This window comes from Lissotriton helveticus, chromosome 1_2 (genome assembly GCF_964261635.1).
Source record: "Lissotriton helveticus chromosome 1_2, aLisHel1.1, whole genome shotgun sequence".
Lineage (NCBI taxonomy): Eukaryota > Metazoa > Chordata > Amphibia > Caudata > Salamandridae > Lissotriton > Lissotriton helveticus.
Genome location: NC_136058.1, coordinates 420,585,990 through 420,605,155, shown reverse-complemented (window position 1 = coordinate 420,605,155; position 19,166 = coordinate 420,585,990). Strand labels below are relative to the sequence as shown.

General features: G+C 56.2%; 1 protein-coding gene and 1 pseudogene across 1 annotated transcript in view; both read right to left on the bottom strand.

Moving 5' to 3' along the window:
- The window catches only part of LOC144807992 (E3 ubiquitin-protein ligase TRIM11-like), a 229,913-nt gene that overhangs the window by 127,107 nt on the left and 83,640 nt on the right, over positions 1-19,166 (bottom strand). The gene's annotated exons all lie outside the window — the stretch shown is intronic.
- Positions 1,124-1,515, bottom strand: LOC144808294 (18S ribosomal RNA; annotated as a pseudogene).

Genomic DNA, 19,166 nt, shown 5'->3' with positions numbered 1-19,166 from the left:
TTGCTTTGTGATAGCTCTTTACTGAATCCCGGTAGTGCGCTCTGGAAAGAGGGTCAAAGTCCTTCCTCCAGGAGCTTTCACATTTTTTGCAAATTTTTCGCAGTGATGCTAGCTTTTCGTTATACCATAGATTTGATTTGGACATACGATTGGGGGACCACTTAGCTGGAATCAGTTTGTCCAGCGGCTGACTGATCCAATCTGAAAAGGCTAGACAAGCCTTGTCCGAATCCGTCGCCAACACCGGAACAGAGCTTGAGAGAAGGATTTTAAATTGAACCCAATTTAGCTTATGCCAAGGGCATTTCAGGGAGTGGGAGTTGTTTAATTTACGTTTAGGAACTATGCCCTGAATGACCAGAGGGACCAAAAAATGGTCCGACCAGGCCATAGGAACCGGCGGTTGAGTCGTAAGGGAAGGGATGTTTGTAAAGACCGGATCCAGCAGGTGGCCTGCTGAATGAGTCAGACCAGAAACCCGCTGGTCCATCTGACAGGCCGCTAGGTCCGTCATCAGATTCGCCACATCCACATCTGAGTGGCTATTAAAATGAAGATTCAAATCTCCCAGGATCGTAAAATTAGAAGAATTGGCTACCAAAGTGCAGACAGTATCAATGAGTGCTTCCCTAAAGACTTTGGATGGACCCGGTGGGCGATATATCAGTAACCCTTTCATAGTGTAATTGGGATTAAACGTAATTTTAAAACAGGCACATTCACAGCCTAAAATAAGTTGTTTCATGAAGGAGCAGGAGTAGCCAGTTTTCACAATAGCCGCAATACCTCCGCCTCTTGTGTCTCTATTAAGGGTGTGAATGACATAACCCTCTGGAAGTGCAAGCCCTTTTCCTCTTAATCATGGCCCCAGCTCGGAAAACCAACAAAATAGAACCGGAGTCCTATTCCATTATTCCTAGCTGAAGTATTCAGGAGACCGACCTGTTTTGAACACTCTAATTTTTTCAAAGTAAAACGCTTTGGACCCTCAGGACACTCAGTCAAGAGCATCAAGGGGGCGCTGAGAGGCAGGGGCTGGGACAGACAGTAGCTCGCCTCGCGGCGGACCGCCAGCTCAATCCCAAGATCCAACTATGAGCTTTTTAACTGCAGCAACTTTAATATATGCTATTGGAGCTGGAATTACCGCGGCTGCAGGCACCAGACTTGCCCTCCAAGGGATCCTCGTTAATGGATTTAAAGTATACTCATTCAAATTACAGGGCCTCGAAAGAGTCCTGTATTGTTATTTTTTGCCACTACCTCCCCGAGTCGGGAGTGGGTAATTTGTGCGCCTGCTGCCTTCCTTGGATGTGGTAGCTGTTTCTCAGGCTCCCTCTCCAGAATCAAACCCTGATACCCCGTTACCTGTGGTCACCATGTTAGGCACAGAAAGTACCATCGAAAGTTGATAGGGCAGACATCCGAATGTATCGTCACCGTCACAGGGACGTGCGATCGGCCCGAGGTTATCTAGAGTCACCAAAGCAGCAGGGCTGAGAGGCAGGTGCATACCCAGGCCCCTGGGGGCCACAGCAGGTGGGCCCTGGTGCTGCCGTCCCCCGTTTCAGCATCGCTGGACCTCACAGAGGTCTACCTGAGCAAACTCAGAGAAAAAGGACCACCGGGAAGGGGCTGAGAGGCAGGTGCATATCTGGGTCCCTGGGGGCCCCGGTGGGCAGGCCCGGGTTCTGCCTTCCCCTGATTCAGAATCATCGGACTTCACGGAGGTCTGACTGACCCTCTTCCTACTAATCCGATGGAAAATGACCCCCCTTTCTTGTAATCCGTGCACACGAGGTGACAGAGGGGACCCAAGGCACGAAAGTACCAGACCTCCTGGAGCCCTCGCTGGGATCGGGCAGGCAAATGGCACCCCATCTAGACTTCCAGGGTAGTCCGACCATCTGGTCACCCCATAGGAAAGCATTGGGTGTGACCAGATGGCCGAGGGGATCGGTGTGACCAGATGGCCGAGGGGATCGGTGCGACCAGATGGCCGAGGGGATCGGTGCTACCAGAGGGCCGGGCACGAAAGGGAAGCCATCTGGTCACTCTGTGCCCCAATGAAAGAGTGTATTTACAACAAGGGGTGGTGAGGGACAGAGTCTCTGAATTAAGCAGAATACTCTCACCCTGTCAAGAGATCAGGGCTAGATCCAACACCGTTTTTTAGCTCACTGCACCATCCCAGTTTCAGAACCTGGCTGTATGCAAATTAGTCTGTTCCTGTCCCAGTGCATGATGGGAACAGGGCAAACCAAACTACAAAAGCCAATTCTTACACTGGGAAGGAAACAAGCTTCCGGGGACCGGTTTCTGGCATTACAGCCGTCTTCGGCCCGGCTTGCTTGAATCCTGATGGTGCCATGAGCAAGGGACTCATGTCTGAGTATACCCTTCCACGCTTAGGGTGGACAAAAATATTTACAACAAGGGGTGGTGAAAGAGTGAGCGGGAGCTGGGGAATGGGGGACTGGAGGCCCAGGGCTGGAGCAAGGACGGAGCCCGGGGTGGGGAGGCCACACTCCCTGGGGCTCTCAGGGAGCCCGGGTGGAGCTCCTGAACCCAGGCACGAAAGGGGAGGCACCCGGGGCACAACGGAACCCTGTCCCTGGGCCTTTGGCAGTGCAGCAGGCTGGGGGACAAGGCCCAGGGCCGGAGCCCCCAACCAGGGGGCCCGGCCGGGCCCCTGGACCCAGCCAGGGCTCCCAGGCCCAGAGGCGCAGGGTAAGCCTCCCAGTGCCTGCCGGACACCATCCCGGGCACCCTGCCACACGGCAGGATCGAGGACGGAGCCCAGGGTGGGGAGGTCACCCTCCCTGGGGCCCTCAGTGGAGCTCCTGATCCCAGTCAAGCAAGGGGAGGCTCCCCGGGCACAACGGAACCCCGTCCTGGGACTTTGGCAGTGTGGCAGGCTGGGGGACAGGGCTCAGGGCCAGAGCACCTAACCCGGGGCTCCTGGATTCAGCCGTGGATCCCAGTCCCAGAGGCGCAGGGGAAGCCTCCCCGGGAATGCCGGACACCATCCCAGGCACCCTGAATTGTGGCAGGACCAAGGACGGAGCCCGGGGTGGGGAGGCCACCCTCCCTGGGGCCCTCAGGGGCCTCGGATGGAGCTCCTGAAGCCAGCCAAGCAAGGGGAGGATCGCCAGGCACAACAGAACCCCGTCCTGGGCCTTTGGCAGTGCAGTAGGCTGGGGGACATGGCCCAGGGCCGGAGCACCCAACCCGGGGCCCGGCCGGCCCCTTGACCAAGCTGGGGCTCCCAGGCCCAGAGGTGCAGGGAAAGCCTCCCCGGGCCTGCCGGACACCATCCATGTCACCCTGCCACGCGGCAGGACAGAGGACGGAGCCCAGTGTGGGAGGGCACCCTCCCTGGGGCCCTCAGGGGCCCCGGATGGAGCTCCAGGTCCAAGCCCATCAGGGAGAGTCTACCCGGGCCCGCCGGATCCCATCCAGGGCAGCCTACCACGCGGCAGACCCAAGGACGAACTCATGGTTGGGGAGGCATCCTGGCCAGTCCAGCCGCCAGCTGAGGACTGCTAGGCTGAGAGGGGTCCCAGAGTACCTTGTCCCTAGTAATCTGAAGGAAGGCTACCCAACTTTATGGGAACCCACATGCACAGAGTGACGGAGAGGACCCTAGGCGTGAACGTGCCCGACCTCCGGGAGCCCTTGCTGGGATCGGGGAGGCTAGTGGCACTTCATCGGGACTTCCAGGGAATACCGGTCATCTGATCGCCCGATTGGAAAGCATTGCGTGCCACCAGATGGCCAAGGGGAAAGGTGCGACCAGATGGCTGGGACACAAAGTACTCCCAGATGCTACTGCCTGCCCATGCAGGGCAGGGCTCGGGGGTTCTACTTCCCAGGGGCTCAGGGACCCCGGCTGGGTCTCAGGCACGGGAGGATCACAGGAGCTCTCGGGTACAGACGCCCGGGGGAGGACTGCCCAGGTCCCAGGTAGCCCGACCCGGGCACTTTACCACGCTGTTGGCCCAGAGGAGGGAACCCCGGACACCCGGGGGAGGACTGCCCTGGACCCATGGAGCCCGTCCCGGGCACTTTGTAACACCTTTGGCCCGGAGGAGGGAGCCCTTGAAGCCCGGGGGAGAAATGCTCGGGAACCATGGAACCCGTCTCCGGCACTTTGTCATGCCGTTGGCCTGGAGGAGGGAGCGCCGGACGCTCAGGGAAGGACTGCCTGGGACCCTTGGAGCCCGTCCTGGGCAAAATGCCATGCCGTTGGCCCAGAGGAGGGAGCCCCGGATGCCCGGGGGAGGACTGCCCGGGAAACATGGAGCCTGTCCTGGGTATTTTGCCATGCTGTGGGCTGGAGGAGGGAGCCCCTGATGCCTAGGGAGGTGTTGTCCAGGCATAGCCCATCTGGTCCCCGGCAGAGAACTGCCATCCAGGGCGGGGTATCCGGGCATACCCAGCCCCTAGTAATCCGGAGGAAGGCTACCCCACTTTCTGAGAACCCGTGCACACAGAGTGACGGAGGGGACCCAGGCCGCGGAAGCGCCCAACCTCCTGGAGCCCTCCCTGGAATCGGGGAGGCAAATGGCACCTCATCGGGACTTCCAGGGAAGACCGGCCATCTGGTGGCCCCATTGGAGAGCATTGGTTCGACCAGATGGTCAAGGGGAAAGGTGCAACCAGATGGCCGGAACCAAATGGAGTCCCAGCTGCTCCCGCCTGCCTACGCAGGGCAGGGCTAGGGGGCTCCGCTTCCAGTGGGCTCAGGGACCCCAGCTGGGCATCAGAAACAGGGAGGACCACCGTAGCTCTCAGGCCCAGACGCCCAGGGAAGGACAACCCGGGAACCATGGAGCCCATCCCGGGCACTTTGCCGTGCCATTGGCCTGGAGGAGGGAGCCCCGGACGCCCGGTGGTGACTGCCCGGGAACCATGGAGCCTGTCCTGGGCACTTTGCCATGCCGTGGGCCGGAGGAGGGAGCCCCGGATGCCTAGAAAGGTGTTGGCCAGGAATAGCCCATCTGGTCCCCGGCAGAGAACTGCAATCCCGGGAGGGGTATCTGGGCATACCCTGCCCCTAGTAATCCAGAGGAAGGCTACCCCGCTTTCTGAGAACCCGTGCGCACAGATTGACGGAGGGGACCCAGGCCGCCAAGGCGCCTGACCTCCTGGAGCCCTCCCTGGAATCGGGAAGGCAAATGGCACCTCATCGGGACTTCCAGGGAAAACCGGCCATCTGGTCGCCCCATTGGAAAGCATTGCGTGCGACCAGATGGTCAAGGGGAATGGTTTCCTAAGGTGCTGGGCCCCCAGGTTAAGGTAAAGGCCATTACAGGAATCTAATCTGGCCAATATCAAGGCGCACATCACCAGTCATTGAGAATTTACTGGGATGAAAGAAAGGATATTTCTAATTTTCCTCAGGATAAAAAAAGTGGAAGATGTCAGGGCATTGATTTTTGGACCGGGCATGTTGTAGGCGTCCTTTCAAAATACTAAAGTATCAATCTTTTTCTACCTAAATGCGGTCGCAAATCATGAACAAATTACCCATTCCTGAGTTGGGGTGGTAGGCCATTTGCAGACGGGGGTCCCTATACCTTTCTGTATGTTGAAAACTTTGGGCCCGATTCACAAAGGCAAACTTACACTTTTATGTAGGTTTACTATTTTTTTGCAATTCATGAATTTCCAGTTATTATTAGGTTTACAACTGCAGGGATTCCGTCGTTAGAGCGGAGCGCTCCACGCATAAAAAGATAAGATTGTGTGGAGTTCTCCACCCCGAAAGCGCAGTCTCCAAAGTCAAAAACTTATTATAAACTTGAGTTTGTGAGTAGCAAAAAAATAGTGAACTTACACAAATTGTTACCTTTGTGAATCAAGCCCTTCCTTTTTCTAATGCAGCAGAAAAAGTATACTTTATTGAAGGCGGTCACAGACATGGTGGTCTGCTGAGCTCTCAGGCCAACATACCTGTGAGGGCCACCAATCACAGTAAGTAGCAATTTGTGGCCTAACTCATGAATATTAAGGCTTTAGTGCGGATTATGTGACCTATTAGTACAAGTTGCTGCCAGTGCTTTGGACGAGTATTTAGTGAGCCAGACCCCAGGTGCTGTCGCAGATGCTCTCGAGTAGTGTTGACAAGTTTGGTGGAGCTGGGAAATGGGGAAGTTTAGCCTTATATTTCTTTTCCTTTGCTTTCTGAGTTGGGATTCTGTGTCAGAATCCTGAAAAGGCTTCCCTATCCCTTTGCTGTTGTTCTAGCGATGAAGGAATAAACTTCTGCCATGAGCTGAAGCAGAAGCATTTATTAATATGATGACTACGCAGTGCCTAGAAGACTAATCTATGGCTTGTGAGCATGGTGTCATGAAAGTCATGCTAACTTTAACGTATGACATGCTATGGCGTCTTTAGTAGACCAGTAACCCGGAGCTCTTCTTTGGCAGCGTGAAGGTGTTTGTTTGTATCCTGGTACCTGTACGGCCTTGTTTTGTGTAGAGGCTTCAGAAGGTGACTAGCTTGGACTCCTGCGTAAAACCCTCGTCTACAAACGTCTCCATTTTGGTATACACGTGTGTGCTGTGCTTGCCTCTTTGCCAATGTTTGTTATGTGGAAGTCTAATTGAAATAATAGCAATCAGTACATATGATAGAGAAAATGTATTATAGAAGACAAATACGAGCAGCACAGAGACAGTCAGCACAGACGCTGAGTGTCTAACAAGGAGGAGTCTTCCAAAGCTATTTATTGGTGAAAACCACAAGAGGAAAATAGTCACTATTCATGCAAATATGTTCAGTAAAGTACAGAATTATGACACTTCTTAAGAAATTAAGCAAAGGGGGCGGCTCCGGCCCATCAGTAGCCTCAGCAAGTTACACAAGTATAGAACACTAGGCCAATCAGAAGAGGCGAACACCGTGTGATACCTGCCTGGGCGGAGGGGGCGGCTCTGGCCCATCAGTAGCCTCAGCAAGTTACACAAGTATAGAGCACTAGACCAATCAGAAGAGGCCAACACTGTGTGATACCTGCCTGGGCGGAGGGGGCGGCTCCGGCCCATCAGTAGCCTCAGCAAGTTACACAAGTATAGAACACTAGGCCAATCAGAAGAGGCCAACACTGTGTGATACCTGCCTGGACGGAGGGGCGGCTCCGGCCCATCAGTAGCCTCAGCAAGTTACACAAGTATAGAACACTAGGCCATTCAGAAGAGGCCAACACTGTGCGATACCTGCCTGGACGGAGGGGCGGCTCCGGCCCATCAGTAGCCTCAGCAAGTAACACAAGTATAGAACACTAGGCCAATCAGAAGAGGCCAACACTGTGCGATACCTGCCTGGGCGGAGGGGGTGGCTCCGGCCCATCAGTAGCCTCAGCAAGTTACACAAGTATAGAACACTAGACCAATCAGAAGAGGCCAACACTGTGTGATACCTGCCTGGGCGGAGGGGGCGGCTCCGGCCCATCAGTAGCCTCAGCAAGTTACACAAGTATAGAGCACTAGGCCAATCAGAAGAGGCCAACACTGTGTGATACCTGCCTGGACGGACGGGCGCCTCTAGCCCATCAGTAGCCTCAGCAAGTTACACAAGTATGGAACACTAGACCAATCAGGAGAGGCCAACACTGTGTGATACCTGCCTGGGCGGGGGGGGGGGCGGCTCCGGCCCATCAGTAGCCTCAGCAAGTTACACAAGTATAGAACACTAGGCCAATCAGAAGAGGCCAACACTGTGTGATACCTGCCTGGACGGAGGGGCGCCTCCGGGCCATCAGTAGCCTCAGCAAGTTACACAAGTATAGAACACTAGGCCAATCAGAAGAGGCCAACACTGTGTGATACCTGCCTGGGCGGAGGGGCGGCTCCGGCCCATCAATAGCCTCAGCAAGTTACACAAGTATAGAACACTAGGCCAATCAGAAGAGGCCAACACTGTGCGATACCTGCCTGGACGGAGGGGGCGGCTCCGGGCCACCAGTAGCCTCAGCAAGTTACACAAGTATAGAACACTAGGCCAATCACAAGAGGCCAACACTGTGTGATACCTGCCTGGGCGGAGGGGGCGGCTCCGGCCCATCAGTAGCCTCAGCAAGTTACACAAGTATAGAACACTAGGCCAATCAGGAGAGGCCAACACTGTGTGATACCTGCCTGGACGGAGGGGCGGCTCCGGCCCATCAGTAGCCTCAGCAAGTTACACAAGTATAGAACACTAGGCCAATCAGGAGAGGCCAACACTGTGCGATACCTGCCTGGGCGGAGGGTGCGGCTCCGGCCCATCAGTAGCCTCAGCAAGTTACACAAGTATAGAACACTAGGCCAATCACAAGAGGCCAACACTGTGTGATACCTGCCTGGGCCGAGGGGTCGGCTCCGGCCCATCAGTAGCCTCAGCAGGTTACACAAGTATAGAACATTAGGCCAATCAGAAGAGGCCAACACTGTGTGATACCTGTGCCTGGACGGAGGGGCGTCTCCGGCCCATCAGTAGCCTCAGCAAGTTACACAAGTATAGAGCACTAGGCCAATCAGAAGAGGCCAACACTGTGTGATACCTGTCTGGGCGGAGGGGGCGGCTCCGGCCCATCAGTAGCCTCAGAGAGTTACACAAGTATAGAACACTAGGCCAATCAGAAGAGGCCAACACCGTGTGATACCTGCCTGGGCGGAGGGGCGGCTCCGGCCCATCAGTAGCCTCAGCAAGTTACACAAGTATAGAACACTAGGCCAATCAGAAGAGGCCAACACTGTGTGATACCTGCCTGGGCGGAGGGGCGGCTCCGGGCCATCAGTAGCCTCAGCAAGTTACACAAGTATAGAACACTAGGCCAATCAGGAGAGGCCAACACTGTGTGATACCTGCTGGGCGGAGGGGGCGATTCCGGCCCATCAGTAGCCTCAGCAAGTTACACAAGTATAGAACACTAGGCCAATCAGAAGAGGCCAACACTGTGTGATACCTGCCTGGACGGAGGGGGCGGCTCCGGCCCATCAGTAGCCTCAGCAAGTTACACAAGTATAGAACACTAGGCCAATCAGAAGAGGCCAACACTGTGTGATACCTGCCTGGGCGGAGGGGGCGGCTCCGGCCCATCAGTAGCCTCAGCAAGTTACACAAGTATAGAACACTAGGCCAATCAGAAGAGGCCAACACCGTGTGATACCTGCCTGGGCGGAGGGGCGGCTCCGGCCCATCAGTAGCCTCAGCAAGTTACACAAGTATAGAACACTAGGCCAATCAGAAGAGGCCAACACTGTGTGATACCTGCCTGGGCGGAGGGGGCGGCTCCGGGCCATCAGTAGCCTCAGCAAGTTACACAAGTATAGAACACTAGGCCAATCAGGAGAGGCCAACACTGTGTGATACCTGCTGGGCGGAGGGGGCGATTCCGGCCCATCAGTAGCCTCAGCAAGTTACACAAGTATAGAACACTAGGCCAATCAGAAGAGGCCAACACTGTGTGATACCTGCCTGGGCGGAGGGGCGGCTCCGGGCCATCAGTAGCCTCAGCAAGTTACACAAGTATAGAACACTAGGCCAATCAGGAGAGGCCAACACTGTGTGATACCTGCCTGGACGGAGGGGGCGGCTCTGGCCCATCAGTAGCCTCAGCAAGTTACACAAGTATAGAACACTAGGCCAATCAGAAGAGGCCAACACTGTGTGATACCTGCCTGGGCGGAGGGGGCAGCTTCGGCCCATCAGTAGCATCAGCAAGTTACACAAGTATAGAACACTAGGCCAATCAGAAGAGGCCAACACTGTGTGATACCTGCCTGGGCGGAGGGGGCGGCTCCGGCCCATCAGTAGCCTCAGCAAGTTACACAAGTATAGAACACTAGGCCAATCACAAGAGGCCAACACTGTGTGATACCTGCCTGGGCGGAGGGGCGCCTCCGGCCTATCAGTAGCCTCAGCAAGTTACACAAGTATAGAGCACTAGGCCAATCACAAGAGGCCAACACTGTGCGATACCTGCCTGGACGGAGGGGGCGGCTCCGGGCCATCAGTAGCCTCAGCAATTTACACAAGTATAGAACACTAGGCCAATCAGGAGAGGCCAATACTGTGTGATACCTGCCTGGGCGGAGGGGGCGGCTCCGGCCCATCAGTAGCCTCAGCAAGTTACACAAGTATAGAACACTAGGCCAATCAGAAGAGGCCAACACTGTGTGATACCTGCCTGGGCGGAGGGGGCGGCTCCGGCCCATCAGTAGCCTCAGCAGGTTACACAAGTATAGAACACTAGGCCAATCAGAAGAGGCCAACACTGTGTGATACCTGCCTGGGCGGAGGGCGGCTCCGGCCCATCAGTAGCCTCAGCAAGTTACACAAGTATAGAACACTAGGCCAATCAGAAGAGGCCAACACTGTGTGATACCTGCCTGGGCCGAGGGGTCGGCTCCGGCCCATCAGTAGCCTCAGCAAGTTACACAAGTATAGAACACTAGGCCAATCAGAAGAGGCCAACACTGTGTGATACCTGCCTGGACGGAGGGGCGGCTCCGGCCCATCAGTAGCCTCAGCAAGTTACACAAGTATAGAACACTAGGCCAATCAGGAGAGGCCAACACTGTGTGATACCTGCCTGGGCGGAGGGGGTGGCTCCGGCCCATCGGGAGCCTCAGCAAGTTACACAAGTATAGAACACTAGGCCAATCAGAAGAGGCCAACACTGTGTGATACCTGCCTGGACGGAGGGGCGGCTCCGGCCCATCAGTAGCCTCAGCAAGTTACACAAGTATAGAACACTAGGCCAATCAGGAGAGGCCAACACTGTGTGATACCTGCCTGGGCGGAAGGGGCGGCTCCGGCCCATCAGTAGCCTCAGCAAGTTACACAAGTATAGAACACTAGGCCAATCAGGAGAGGCCAACACTGTGTGATACCTGCCTGGGCGGAAGGGGCGGCTCCGGCCCATCAGTAGCCTCAGCAAGTTACACAAGTATAGAACACTAGGCCAATCAGAAGAGGCCAACACTGTGTGATACCTGCCTGGGCGGGGGGGGGGCGGCTCTGGCCCATCAGTAGCCTCAGCAAGTTACACAAGTATAGAACACTAGGCCAATCAGGAGAGGCCAGCACTGTGTGATACCTGCCTGGGCGGGGGGCGGCTCAGGCCCATCATTAGCCTCAGCAAGTTACACAAGTATAGAACACTAGGCCAATCAGAAGAGGCCAACACTGTGCGATACCTGCCTGGACGGAGAGGGCGGCTCCGGGCCATCAGTAGCCTCAGCAAGTTACACAAGTATAGAACACTAGGCCAATCACAAGAGGCCAACACTGTGTGATACCTGCCTGGGCGGAGGGGGCGGCTCCGGCCCATCAGTAGCCTCAGCAAGTTACACAAGTATAGAACACTAGGCCAATCAGGAGAGGCCAACACTGTGTGATACCTGCCTGGACGGAGGGGCGGCTCCGGCCCATCAGTAGCCTCAGCAAGTTACACAAGTATAGAACACTAGGCCAATCAGAAGAGGCCAACACTGTGCGATACCTGCCTGGACGGAGGGGGCAGCTCCGGGCCATCAGTAGCCTCAGCAAGTTACACAAGTATAGAACACTAGGCCAATCAGAAGAGGCCAACACTGTGTGATATCTGCCTGGACGGAGGGGGCGGCTCCGGCCCATCAGTAGCCTCAGCAAGTTACACAAGTATAGAGCACTAGGCCAATCAGGAGAGGCCAACACTGTGCGATACCTGCCTGGACGGAGGGGGCGGCTCCGGCCCATCAGTAGCCTCAGCAAGTTACACAAGTATAGAACACTAGGCCAATCAGGAGAGGCCAACACTGTGTGATACCTGCCTGGACGGAGGGGGCGGCTCCGGGCCATCAGTAGCCTCAGCAAGTTACACAAGTATAGAACACTAGGCCAATCAGGAGAGGCCAACACTGTGTGATACCTGCCTGGACGGAGGGGGCGGCTCCGGGCCATCAGTAGCCTCAGCAAGTTACACAAGTATAGAACACTAGGCCAATCAGAAGAGGCCAACACTGTGTGATACCTGCCTGGACGGAGGGGCGCCTCCGGCCCATCAGTAGCCTCAGCAAGTTACACAAGTATAGAACACTAGGCCAATCAGAAGAGGCCAACACTGTGTGATAATTGCCTGGGCGGGGGGGGCGGCTCCGGGCCATCAGTAGCCTCAGCAAGTTACACAAGTATAGAGCACTAGGCCAATCAGGAGAGGCCAACACTGTGTGATACCTGCCTGGGCGGAGGGGGCGGCTCCGGGCCATCAGTAGCCTCAGCAAGTTACACAAGTATAGAACACTAGGCCAATCAGGAGAGGCCAACACTGTGTGATACCTGTGCCTGGACGGAGGGGCGGCTCCGGCCCATCAGTAGCCTCAGCAAGTTACACAAGTATAGAGCACTAGGCCAATCAGAAGAGGCCAACACTGTGTGATACCTGCCTGGACGGAGGGGCGGCTCCGGCCCATCAGTAGCCTCAGCAAGTTACACAAGTATAGAGCACTAGGCCAATCAGAAGAGGCCAACACTGTGTGATACCTGCCTGGACGGAGGGGACGGCTCCGGCCCATCAGTAGCATCAGCAAGTTACACAAGTATAGAGCACTAGGCCAATCAGGAGAGGCCAACACTGTGTGATACCTGCCTGGACGGAGGGGCGGCTCCGGCCCATCAGTAGCCTCAGCAAGTTACACAAGTATAGAACACTAGGCCAATCAGAAGAGGCCAACACTGTGTGATACCTGCCTGGGCGGAGGGGGCGGCTCCGGGCCATCAGTAGCCTCAGCAAGTTACACAAGTATAGAGCACTAGGCCAATCAGAAGAGGCCAACACTGTGTGATACCTGCCTGGGCGGAGGGGGCGATTCCGGCCCATCAGTAGCCTCAGCAAGTTACACAAGTATAGAACACTAGGCCAATCAGAAGAGGCCAACACTGTGTGATACCTGCCTGGGCGGAGGGGGCGGCTCCGGCCCATCAGTAGCCTCAGCAAGTTACACAAGTATAGAACACTAGGCCAATCACAAGAGGCCAACACTGTGTGATACCTGCCTGGGCGGAGGGGGCGGCTCCGGCCCATCAGTAGCCTCAGCAGGTTACACAAGTATAGAACACTAGGCCAATCAGAAGAGGCCAACACTGTGTGATACCTGCCTGGGCGGAGGGGGCGGCTCCGGCCCATCAGTAGCCTCAGCAAGTTACACAAGTATAGAACACTAGGCCAATCAGAAGAGGCCAACACTGTGTGATACCTGCCAGGGCGGAGGGGGCGGCTCCGGCCCATCAGTAGCCCCAGCAAGTTACACAAGTATAGAACACTAGGCCAATCACAAGAGGCCAACACTGTGTGATACCTGCCTGGGCGGGGGGCGGGGGGGCGGCTCCGGCCCATCAGTAGCCTCAGCAAGTTACACAAGTATAGAACACTAGGCCAATCAGAAGAGGCCAACACTGTGTGATACCTGCCTGGACGGAGGGGCGGCTCCGGCCATTCAGTAGCCTCAGCAAGTTACACAAGTATAGAACACTAGGCCAATCAGAAGAGGCCAACACTGTGTGATACCTGCCTGGGCGGAGGGGCGGCTCCGGCCCATCAGTAGCCTCAGCAAGTTACACAAGTATAGAACACTAGGCCAATCACAAGAGGCCAACACTGTGTGTTACCTGCCTGGGCGGAGGGGCGGCTCCGGGCCATCAGTAGCCTCAGCAAGTTACACAAGTATAGAACACTAGGCCAATCAGGAGAGGCCAACACTGTGTGATACCTGCCTGGACGGAGGGGGCGGCTCCGGGCCATCAGTAGCCTCAGCAAGTTACACAAGTATAGAACACTAGGCCAATCACAAGAGGCCAACACTGTGCGATACCTGCCTGGACGGAGGGGCGGCTCCGGCCCATCAGTAGCCTCAGCAAGTTACACAAGTATGGAGCACTAGACCAATCAGGAGAGGCCAACACTGTGTGATACCTGCCTGGGCGGAGGGGCGCCTCCGGCCCATCTGTAGCCTCAGCAAGTTACACAAGTATAGAACTCTAGGCCAATCAGGAGAGGCCAACACTGTGCGATACCTGCCTGGACGGAGGGGGCGGCTCCGGCCCATCAGTAGCCTCAGCAAGTTACACAAGTATAGAACACTAGGCCAATCAGAAGAGGCCAACACTGTGTGATACCTGCCTGGGCGGAGGGGTCGGCTCCGGCCCATCAGTAGCCTCAGCAAGTTACACAAGAATAGAACACTAGGCCAATCAGGAGAGGCCAACACTGTGTGATACCTGCCTGGGCGGAGGGGGCGGCTCCGGGCCATCAGTAGCCTCAGCAAGTTACACAAGTATAGAACACTAAACCAATCAGGAGAGGCCAACACTGTGTGATACCTGCCTGGACGGAGGGGCGCCTCCGGCCCATCAGTAGCCTCAGCAAGTTACACAAGTATAGAACACTAGGCCAATCAGAAGAGGCCAACACTGTGTGATACCTGCCTGGGCGGAGGGGGCGGCTCCGGCCCATCAGTAGCCTCAGCAAGTTACACAAGTATAGAACACTAGGCCAATCACAAGAGGCCAACACTGTGTGATACCTGCCTGGGCGGAGGGGGCGGCTCCGGCCCATCAGTAGCCTCAGCAGGTTACACAAGTATAGAACACTAGGCCAATCAGAAGAGGCCAACACTGTGTGATACCTGCCTGGGCGGAGGGGGCGGCTCCGGCCCATCAGTAGCCTCAGCAAGTTACACAAGTATAGAACACTAGGCCAATCAGAAGAGGCCAACACTGTGTGATACCTGCCTGGGCGGAGGGGGCGGCTCCGGCCCATCAGTAGCCTCAGCAAGTTACACAAGTATAGAACACTAGGCCAATCACAAGAGGCCAACACTGTGTGATACCTGCCTGGGCGGGGGGCGGGGGGGCGGCTCCGGCCCATCAGTAGCCTCAGCAAGTTACACAAGTATAGAACACTAGGCCAATCAGAAGAGGCCAACACTGTGTGATACCTGCCTGGACGGAGGGGCGGCTCCGGCCATTCAGTAGCCTCAGCAAGTTACACAAGTATAGAACACTAGGCCAATCAGAAGAGGCCAACACTGTGTGATACCTGCCTGGGCGGAGGGGCGGCTCCGGCCCATCAGTAGCCTCAGCAAGTTACACAAGTATAGAACACTAGGCCAATCACAAGAGGCCAACACTGTGTGTTACCTGCCTGGGCGGAGGGGCGGCTCCGGGCCATCAGTAGCCTCAGCAAGTTACACAAGTATAGAACACTAGGCCAATCAGGAGAGGCCAACACTGTGTGATACCTGCCTGGACGGAGGGGGCGGCTCCGGGCCATCAGTAGCCTCAGCAAGTTACACAAGTATAGAACACTAGGCCAATCACAAGAGGCCAACACTGTGCGATACCTGCCTGGACGGAGGGGCGGCTCCGGCCCATCAGTAGCCTCAGCAAGTTACACAAGTATGGAGCACTAGACCAATCAGGAGAGGCCAACACTGTGTGATACCTGCCTGGGCGGAGGGGGCGGCTCCGGGCCATCAGTAGCCTCAGCAAGTTACACAAGTATAGAACACTAGGCCAATCAGAAGAGGCCAACACTGTGTGATACCTGCCTGGACGGAAGGCGGCTCCGGGCCATCAGTAGCCTCAGCAAGTTACACAAGTATAGAGCACTAGACCAATCAGGAGAGGCCAACACTGTGTCATACCTGCCTGGGCGGAGGGGCGCCTCCGGCCCATCAGTAGCCTCAGCAAGTTACACAAGTATAGAACACTAGACCAATCAGGAGAGGCCAACACTGTGCGATACCTGCCTGGGCGGAGGGGGCGGCTCCGGCCCATCAGTAGCCTCAGCAAGGTACACAAGTATAGAACACTAGGCCAATCACAAGAGGCCAACACTGTGCGATACCTGCCTGGGCGGAGGGCGGCTCCGGCCCATCAGTAGCCTCAGCAAGTTACACAAGTATAGAGCACTAGGCCAATCAGGAGAGGCCAACACTGTGTGATACCTGCCTGGGCAGAGGGGGCGGCTCCGGGCCATCAGTAGCCTCAGCAAGTTACACAAGTATAGAACACTAGGCCAATCAGAAGAGGCCAACACTGTGTGATACCTGCCTGGACGGAAGGCGGCTCCGGGCCATCAGTAGCCTCAGCAAGTTACACAAGTATAGAACACTAGGCCAATCAGGAGAGGCCAACACTGTGTGATACCTGCCTGGGCGGAGGGGGCGGCTCCGGGCCATCAGTAGCCTCAGCAAGTTACACAAGTATAGAACACTAGGCCAATCAGAAGAGGCCAACACTGTGTGATACCTGCCTGGACGGAAGGCGGCTCCGGGCCATCAGTAGCCTCAGCAAGTTACACAAGTATAGAGCACTAGGCCAATCAGAAGAGGCCAACACTGTGTGATACCTGCCTGGGCGGAGGGCGGCTCCGGCCCATCAGTAGCCTCAGCAAGTTACACAAGTATAGAGCACTAGGCCAATCAGGAGAGGCCAACACTGTGTGATACCTGCCTGGGCGGAGGGGGCGGCTCCGGGCCATCAGTAGCCTCAGCAAGTTACACAAGTATAGAACACTAGGCCAATCAGAAGAGACCAACACTGTGTGATACCTGCCTCTGCGGGGGGGGGCGGCTCCGGCCCATCATTAGCCTCAGCAAGTTACACAAGTATAGAGCACTAGGCCAATCACAAGAGGCCAACACTGTGTGATACCTGCCTGGGCGGAGGGGGCGGCTCCGGCCCATCAGTAGCCTCAGCAAGTTACACAAGTATAGAACACTAGGCCAATCAGGAGAGGCCAGCACTGTGTGATACCTGCCTGGGTGGAGGGGGTGGCTCGGGCTCATCAGTAGCCTCAGCAAGTTACACAAGTATAGAACACTAGGCCAATCAGAAGAGGCCAACACTGTGTGATACCTGCCTGGGCGGAGGGCGGCTCCGGCCCATCAGTAGCCTCAGCAAGTTACACAAGTATAGAACACTAGGCCAATCAGGAGAGGCCAACACTGTGTGATACCTGCCTGGGCGGAGGGGGCGGCTCCGGCCCATCAGTAGCCTCAGCAAGTTACACAAGTATAGAACACTAGGCCAATCAGAAGAGGCCAACACTGTGTGATACCTGCCTGGACGGAGGGGCGGCTCCGGCCCATCAGTAGCCTCAGCAAGTTACACAAGTATAGAACACTAGGCCAATCACAAGAGGCCAACACTGTGTGATACCTGCCTGGACGGAGGGGCGGCTCCGGCCCATCAGTAGCATCAGCAAGTTACACAAGTATAGAACACTAGGCCAATCAGAAGAGGCCAACACTGTGTGATACCTGTCTGGGCGGAGGGGGCGGCTCCGGCCCATCAGTAGCCTCAGCAAGTTACACAAGTATAGAGCACTAGGCCAATCAGAAGAGGCCAACACTGTGTGATACCTGCCTGGACGGAGGGGCGGCTCCGGCCCATCAGTAGCCTCAGCAAGTTACACAAGTATAGAGCACTAGGCCAATCAGAAGAGGCCAACACTGTGTGATACCTGTCTGGGCGGAGGGGGCGGCTCCGGCCCATCAGTAGCCTCAGCAAGTTACACAAGTATAGAACACTAGGCCAATCAGAAGAGGCCAACACTGTGTGATACCTGCCTGGGCGGAGGGGGCGGCTCCGGCCCATCAGTAGCCTCAGCAAGTTACACAAGTATAGAGCACTAGGCCAATCAGAAGAGGCCAACACTGTGCGATACCTGCCTGGGCGGAGGGGGCGGCTCCGGCCCATCAGTAGCCTCAGCAAGTTACACAAGTATAGAACACTAGGCCAATCACAAGAGGCCAACACTGTGTGATACCTGCCTGGGCGGGGGGCGGGGGGGCGGCTCCGGCCCATCAGTAGCCTCAGCAAGTTACACAAGTATAGAACACTAGGCCAATCAGAAGAGGCCAACACTGTGTGATACCTGCCTGGACGGAGGGGCGGCTCCGGCCATTCAGTAGCCTCAGCAAGTTACACAAGTATAGAACACTAGGCCAATCAGAAGAGGCCAACACTGTGTGATACCTGCCTGGGCGGAGGGGCGGCTCCGGCCCATCAGTAGCCTCAGCAAGTTACACAAGTATAGAACACTAGGCCAATCAGGAGAGGCCAACACTGTGTGATACCTGCCTGGACGGAGGGGGCGGCTCCGGGCCATCAGTAGCCTCAGCAAGTTACACAAGTATAGAACACTAGGCCAATCACAAGAGGCCAACACTGTGCGATACCTGCCTGGACGGAGGGGCGGCTCCGGCCCATCAGTAGCCTCAGCAAGTTACACAAGTATGGAGCACTAGACCAATCAGGAGAGGCCAACACTGTGTGATACCTGCCTGGGCGGAGGGGGCGGCTCCGGGCCATCAGTAGCCTCAGCAAGTTACACAAGTATAGAACACTAGGCCAATCAGAAGAGGCCAACACTGTGTGATACCTGCCTGGACGGAAGGCGGCTCCGGGCCATCAGTAGCCTCAGCAAGTTACACAAGTATAGAGCACTAGACCAATCAGGAGAGGCCAACACTGTGTGATACCTGCCTGGGCGGAGGGGCGCCTCCGGCCCATCAGTAGCCTCAGCAAGTTACACAAGTATAGAACACTAGACCAATCAGGAGAGGCCAACACTGTGCGATACCTGCCTGGGCGGAGGGGGCGGCTCCGGCCCATCAGTAGCCTCAGCAAGGTACACAAGTATAGAACACTAGGCCAATCACAAGAGGCCAACACTGTGCGATACCTGCCTGGGCGGAGGGCGGCTCCGGCCCATCAGTAGCCTCAGCAAGTTACACAAGTATAGAGCACTAGGCCAATCAGGAGAGGCCAACACTGTGTGATACCTGCCTGGGCAGAGGGGGCGGCTCCGGGCCATCAGTAGCCTCAGCAAGTTACACAAGTATAGAACACTAGGCCAATCAGAAGAGGCCAACACTGTGTGATACCTGCCTGGACGGAAGGCGGCTCCGGGCCATCAGTAGCCTCAGCAAGTTACACAAGTATAGAACACTAGGCCAATCAGGAGAGGCCAACACTGTGTGATACCTGCCTGGGCGGAGGGGGCGGCTCCGGGCCATCAGTAGCCTCAGCAAGTTACACAAGTATAGAACACTAGGCCAATCAGAAGAGGCCAACACTGTGTGATACCTGCCTGGACGGAAGGCGGCTCCGGGCCATCAGTAGCC